Genomic DNA, 7,844 nt, shown 5'->3' with positions numbered 1-7,844 from the left:
TGATGAGCATTTTTTCATATGTTTGTTGGCCTCACGTATGTCTTCTTTTGTAAAGTGTCTGCTCATATCCTTTGCCCACTTTTGAATGGGCTTGTTAGTTTTTTTCTTGTAAATCTGCTTTAGTTCTTTGTAAATTTTGGATATCAGCCCTTTGTCAGATGGGTAAACTGCAAAAATTTTTTCCCAATCTGTTGGTTGCCAATTCACCCTAATGATTGTTTCTTTTGCTGTGCAGAAGCTGTGGAGTTTGATTAGGTCCCATTTGTCTATTTTGGCTTTTGTTGTCAATGCTTTTGGTGTTTTGGTCACGTAGTCCTTGCCTACACCTACGTCCTGAATGGTTTTGCCTAGATTTTCTTCTAGGGTTTTTATGGTGTTAGGTCTTATGTTTAAGTCTTTAATCCATCTGGAGTTAATTTTAGTGTAAGGTGTCAGGAAGGGGTCCAGTTTCTGCTTTCTGCACATGGCTAGCCTGGAAGAAACATTTGGCCATGAAAATCTTGTACCTCAAAGAAGCCCGACTGAGAAGAGGAGGGGAAATACACACAAGAGCTAGAGGTTTGGAACTTTTTAGGATGGTACAGATTTGAGATGTTTGTGGGCTAGCAGAAAAGCATTGGTTGGGAGGAAGAGATGAAAATGCAGGAAAAGGAGATTACCAACAGAGCAGTAACAATGAGGAAAATGAAGGAACAAGAGCTAGTGCTCAGATGGAGAGGATTGCTTAAAGCCAGGAGTTTGAGACCAGCCTGGGTAATATAGCAAGACCCCCATCTCTACAAAAAGCAAAAAAGTAAAGAAATTTGCTCAGTATGGTGGCACATGCCTGGGATCCTAGCTACTCAGGAGGCTGAGATGGGAAGATCCCCCCAGAAGCTGGAAGTTACAGTGAGCAGATTGTGCCACACCTCTCTACGCCAGCCTGGCAGAGCGATCAGCTGTGAAAATGATGCTGGAGGTCAAGTGAATTGAGGACTGCACTAATGATTGGATTTGGAAAGGCGGAAGTCATTGCCTTCAATAAAAGTAATTTTAGTGGAGAGATGGAAATTAAAAGCCTCCTTAGAGTGGGTTGAGAGAGAGAGAGAGTGGGTTGAAGAGGAGACAGGAAGCATAGTAATCCTTTGAGGAGTTTTGCTCCAAAGGGGAGCAGAGAAATGGAGCAGTAATTGGAAGAGGAATTGGCATATGGGAGAGTTTTTGTTTTGTTTTGCTTTTTAATAAGGAGGTATTACAGCATGCATATATGCTGGAGGGAATGATCCCATAGACAGGGAAAATTGAAGATGTAGGGCAGAGAGGGAATAACTGTTACAGCAAAGAGAAGATGGGATCAGTACCAAGTGGAGGGTTTGGGCGTAGGCAGGATTAAGGACGGTTTATTTTTGTCATCGGGATGTGTCACAGTATGCAGTACAGTTGAAGTCAGGTTGGTAAAGTTGCTGATAAGGAAATGAGGCCACTTTGTATTAATTGCTTTTAGTTTCTTAGTGAAATAAGAAATAAGATAATTGGCTGTGGGATTAGCTGTGGTGGTTTCCTAGGGCAAGGTAGGCAGTCAGCTTGGATAACATGAGGAGTGTAAATAGACCACTGGATTTGGAAAAGTGGAGGTCATTGGTGACGTTGGCCGGGGCCTTCTCTGAGGCAGTTTGTAGGGGTGAGGCGGCTAGTGTTGAGGCAGGGGAAGGAACGATCTCACCAGGAGCAGGAGCTCTGTGCACCTCTCTGATATGTTGACAGCAGAGTTAAGGCTGGGGGAGGGGGCAGGTGCTGGTGGTGACAGCAGTGGTTAAGGATATTACCAATGACAGAAATTGGCAGAGGAGAGTTCTTTTTCTGATCTGGTTCTTAAGTTGTAAGATGTAAGTCTGGTTCTTTGCTAACCTACTCGGAAGACGGCAAACTCTAGAAGGGAAGATTAGTGCTGATACTCAGAGGGTGGCTAAGGCAAGCGATGGAGAGAGAGAGAGTTTTGGGGGCCTCACTTGAACTGCTGAATTCAGTGGAGCCCTAGCTTTATCCTTCTATGGTTTTTGGTTTTCCTTCTTTTTTTTTTTTTTGAGATGGAGTCTCACTCTGTTGCCCAGGCTGGAGCGCAGTGGTGTGATCTTGGCTCACTGCAATGTCTGCCTCCTGGGTTCCAGGGATTCTCTTGCCTCAGCCTCCCCAGTAGCTGGGATTACAGCCATGTGCCACCACGCCGGGCTAATTTTCTTTGTATTTTTAGTAGAGATGAGGTTTCACTATGTTACCAGGATGGTCTCGATCTCTGGGCCTCATGATCTGCCCGCTTTCGCCTCCCAAAGTACTGGGATTACAGGCGTGTGCCTGCCCCCTTCCATCGTTTTCAAGCTGTGGAAATAAAGACCACTCAAATGAGAGCAAGTAAAGGCTATTTGTTCAGTGCTACAAAGGAGTCAGCTACCATTATTTGTGTTTGGCAGAGACTCAAAGGAAGGCAGAGGAGTGAGAAGGCTTTACAGTGGAAAAAGGAGGAGGCTTCAGGTATGCCCCAATTGGAAGTTGTTGGCATGGGGAAACTGGAGGCAGGCTAACTAGAAGTGGGGCATGTTTTTGAGGTTGGCTAGGCGAACCTTCAATAGAGAGAGAGTTTGAGTATAATTTGAAATGAGTCTGCAGATGGAAGCCTGGGTGAGTAAGCAAAATAAACCCCATAGAGGATAATCAGCACATTTGAACACCTACTTTCTGCCGGGACCCTACATAAACGATCTCATTTAATTGTCAACGACCTATGGTTTAAACCTCTTAGCCTTTCAGATGGAGAAAGGGACTCACAGTGGGCAAGTACGTCGCCTCATGTGGCAAAGCTGAGGATTCAGTCTTGTGTTTGGAGATTGAGTATCTGCTGTCAAGTTGTGCCACTTTGGATTGAACAGAAAATGGATTTTCCTCCTTCAAGGTCACCCGCTGGTGAAACTCAGAGAGACATCTACATATTATCTTCATGTTTACTGCATTCTATTTACAGGGTCCCCATGAATATGTGTTAATACATCTCTTGTGGCTGATTCATTGGACTGATGTCTACTTTGTGATCATGCCTTTTTAAAGAGCAGTTGTGATTTGGATGAAAACTTATTTTTGAATCCAGAGATTTTCTCATCCTCATAATATTATTTTGAAAATCACACAGTGTTCAAAAATGAGTTATTGATGATAACAATGATTATGATGGATAATTAATTCTGCTCTGCAAGTTGATCAATAAAACTCACATCTTGTGGCTCAAAAGAGATCATGTCTAGATGTTAGTAGGTATGTATTAAATGAACAAACAATAAGAAAACTAATGATCTCTGTGTTATTGAAGGAATATTTGGTGGGAAAGTTGTTTTCAAATGTCCAGAAAGAGTTGGTGGGGCATTGGGGCTTACGCCTGTAATCCCAGCAGTTTGGGAGGCCGAGGCAGGCAGATAGCTTGAGCCAGGAGTTTGAGACGAGCCTGGCAACACAGTGAGATCTCATCTCTATGAAAAAGAAGCAAAATTAGCCAGGCATGGTGGTGCATACCAGTAGTCTCAGCTACTCAGGAAGCTGAGGTGGGATGATTGCCCGAGATCAGGAGGCAGAGGCTGCAGTGAGTCAAAACTGTGTTCCAGCCTGGGTGACAGAGTGAGACCCTGTCTCAAAAAAAAAAAAAAAAAAAAAAAAAAAAAAGTATGTCCCTTGGGATGGCTGCAGGGCAATGAGAGAAACAACCTTTATGAAGGTGGGAGAGTGCTCTTATTTGAGGGCCCCTCTTCCACTAGAGCCAGATTGCATTGCCTCAGCCAAAAAAGAATCTGTTTTATCCCCCTTTGTGGATGTTTAGGAAAGTTCACCGCCTTTTGAATCTGGATGGAATAAGTAAAACAAATTCACCTTGCCTCTTATGTAAGATCTTTGTTCGGAACTTAATTTTTCACTTATTTAATATTTCCCCTTTCTATCATTCTCCCTTGAAACTTGTTGCAAAGCTAGCATGCTTATTATGTGCAGGTGATAAAATTATGGACGTCCCTAATGAGACACTGTTAGTCTGTAAGACATAGTAGATTTCTTTTGCGATTTGTATGCATGATACACTTTAGTAGTTTGGCACATCAAAACATTACAGGAGGGGGAGAAGACGCACCTGGATGGTTATAATCATCTGCAGGGTGGTCCAGATTCTCAGACCTTGTGAATTTGTTGTGGTCTATCATGTGTGAATTTGGTTAGCACCTCGTTAATTTATTAAAGCCAAAGAACAAAAAAACTAAATAAAATAATGGCTGTGTTCCCAGAACAATTTTCCACAGATGGCTAAGTAAGTCTAGTAAACAAAATAAAACAAAACAAAAATCAAGGGTATCATTTGACTTGTCTGTTGAAAGTAGCCTCTAAAAATTTCATATTTCCTGTTTAATGCTTTGGAGATAGAATGAATTACCAGCCGGTGTTTCAGTTCATTTGGCTTGTCTGTTGATAGTAGCTTCTAAAATGTCACATTTCCTTTTTAATGCTTTGGAGATAGAATGAATAACCAGCCAGTGTTTAGCAGTCATCAAAGTAGCCATTTTGTGATAATGGACAACCAGGAGCTTTGACTGGGTTTTGTCTGCTCAAACCACAGTGGCTTCTTTTGGGGAGATTTAACCTGATGACCATCTGGGTAGAAGTGATTTCAAGATGGTGACATGTAAGCTTCTTTGTAATGGGTAAATATTGATACTTTTCTTGCAGTGAACAACTTAGTGGCTTGTTTTAAAAACTATGAATTTTTGTACATATAAGCAAATATTGATAATATAAAAACTAGCAAGACAGCACTCATATCTTCAATATTCAGCATAAAACTAGAACATTACTGATAAGAATTAACTCCTTCCATGTCAATCTTTCACCTCAATCTCATTTCTTTTCCATTCCACACATCTCCCCAGGAAACTACTATCCTCAATTCTGTATTTATCATTACACTGATTTTCTTTATATTTTCCCACATATATATATATATAATCTGTAAACAGTATATTATTTAGTTTTGCATTTAAAAAGTTTTATTCAACAATATCTATTTTCTATAATTTTCTTTTCCGCCCCTCAATATAATATTTGTCAGATGGTGTTTGTTGATCATTCAGGGATGTGCACATCAAGGGCTATGAACTCCATAAAGTGGGCCAGAAGCAAATACTTAGTTGACTGAAGTCTCAGAAAATAGCATCTGGGGGAAAACAATGAAGGTATTGGACTAATATACCCAAACGAAAAGGTGGTTGGCAAGAAATATGTGTGCGCGTGCTTGTGTGTGTGTGTGTGTGTGTGTGTGTGTGTGTGTGTGTATCTACACATAACAAGTGATTTTATAATGGTTTTTTTTAGTTTTAAAATAACTTTACTCTTGATCTATATTAAATTAAGTCAACTCATACGATATCCTTGCAAATACCTTATCTTACATGATATTCAAGACTATAGATCTTCTGAATCACACTCAAGAAGCTGTTGATATGCACTTTGACAGTTTCCACAAGAAACAGTGATCAAACTATGATAAAATTTCAATGTATCAGATATTGTTTACAAAGCTCCCCTCTTGCACTTAGTATTGGACTAGGTGCTTAAGGACAAGTCGTTTGACTCAATAAATTAAAAAAAGTACACACTTAAGGCTTATTCTTCATAGATTCATGGCATAGTTTTATTTAAGTTTCTACTGCTGAGAAATTTGAGGTTTTGTTCTTGCTCTTTCAGTCCCCAAAACTACATTTTTAATTCTCCGGGCTTTGGTGGAATTTCAGGTATTCAGACCTGGTGGGTGGTACCTGTCTACCACTTCAGCCCCTTGTGCACATGGCCAGGAGGGTGGCTGCAAACATTTTCAGATGACAGAGACTTGCCTCAGGCAGTGCTAGTGGGCGTGAAATGCACAGGAGCTGGGCAGCGGGTCAGAGGGCCGGCAGAAGCCTGTAATTGATTATTATAAGACTCTGAATTCAAGCAGACCTAGATTCAAATCCTACTTTTACCACTGCAGGGGAATTCTAAAAAATATATATACATGATTTTCCTTTGGAAAAAGTAGGGTAAAAATCATTCTGAAATGATTTCAAATGAAATGAAAGTTTAGGTCGAGATATTGAATATGGTTTGGATTTGAGTGTTTTGTTTCTAATAAGTAAAATCTCACCTACCTCGCAGAATTTGTCCTGGGGTCCTGGTAGGATGTTTCAAGTGAGGTGAGGTGGAGACAAGTGGTAAGATGAAACGTTTAATACATTTCCTTCCCTTTTTCTCCTTTGAACTGTTTCTTTTTAAAATGTGTCTAGTAATAAGAGCTCGATTCAATTGGCCTTGGTGGATGAGTTAGGGAAAATTTGGATGCACTCCCAGTTCATGTTTCTCTGGCTACTTCATTGATTTCATTTAGAACAAGCACATACTCACCATATGATCCTCGTCAAGTGTCTTATCTTTTTAAAGACAGTTTCCTCGCTTGTAACACAGAGCTCTTAACTGAATTGTTACCATGACAAATGAGGTGATGCATATGAAAATGCTTTGTCCATAGTTGGCCTATTGTTACGAGTATTATTATTGCTATGATTTATTTTAAAGGCTCAATTCATGAGTCACTGAACTATGAAGTCTTCCCTGACTTTTCTTTGTCCCTCATTGAGTCATTGAGACAGATCATCTTCCCAAATCTTTTATGTGACGTGTCTTTTTTTTTTTCTTTTTAGCATTCATTGCTTATACCATTTATAGCTTTTTTCATTACAGTGCAAATCTGGCTTACTGGTTGTCCTTCTCACTAGACTGTAAGCTCCTTGAAGGGGGCAATAGCACCCGATCCCATACGCAGGATATCAAGCTACTCAATAATTTTTGCTACATGAATGTATAAAAATTAATATTCTTTAAGATATGAATATTATATTTACTAAATATGAACTCAGTTAAAAGATGCTCTCATTTTCAAATAATTTGTGACAGCTTGCTAACGTTTATTTAGTGTCTATGAGCTTATTTGTTTATATTTAGATATAGGGTCTCACTATGCTGCCAAGGTTAGCCTCAAGCTCCTGGGTTCAAGTGATCCTTTCACCTCAGCCTCCATAGTAGCTGCGATTACTGGTGTATGCCACCAATCCTGGCTTATGAGCTGTTAACTCTCCTAAATACTGGAACCAGAGAGCATCAGGTGACACAGTAGCCTTGCATCGTCATGAATGGGGATCCTAAATAAGACACAGAATACAACACTGGGAAAATATATATCACCCTCAAAGAGAGGCTAGCACAGAACCATAACAACAAATTAGAGCTCAAAACACTCTCCTCAAGTGAAAATCTCTATCTGGATTTTCTAAACATCTGAAAGTTTTAAAATTTGTATTAGTTTAATTGAGAATCTGTTAAACAAATCTGGGAGAATCATTCTCATCTCTGATGAATTGCTTCTATGATCCCCAATCCAACAGGATAGCTGTGGATGGGAGGAAAATTCTCACCAAAAGAAGACATTTTAAAACCCATTTTTGGCCACTCTTTTTACAAGAGGTTAGACACTTCCTTTTTTAAAGAACAAAGACCTGAAGCTTCAGGGTGATTCACAAATTTATCCAAGAAAATGTTCAGGGTGGCAAATTACAGTTTCAGGTTTTACATGACTTTTCTTAATTTGATTAAAAAGTTCCAGCCTGTTCTAATGTGATGGACCCCCAGGCACTACGGCCTTTGGAGGGTCCTGGAGCATCTGCATCTGGTGTCATTAGCAGGGTAAGATACTCTGGGCCATGAGTCACAGTTAAAATGTTCCTTACAATTAGAAACTGCCTTTGTGTGATTTT

The sequence above is a fragment of the Sapajus apella genome, unplaced genomic scaffold (assembly GCF_009761245.1).
Source record: "Sapajus apella isolate SASKATOON/1434 unplaced genomic scaffold, GSC_monkey_1.0 scaffold1, whole genome shotgun sequence".
Taxonomy (NCBI): domain Eukaryota; kingdom Metazoa; phylum Chordata; class Mammalia; order Primates; family Cebidae; genus Sapajus; species Sapajus apella.
Note: the sequence above shows the minus strand (reverse complement) of the source record.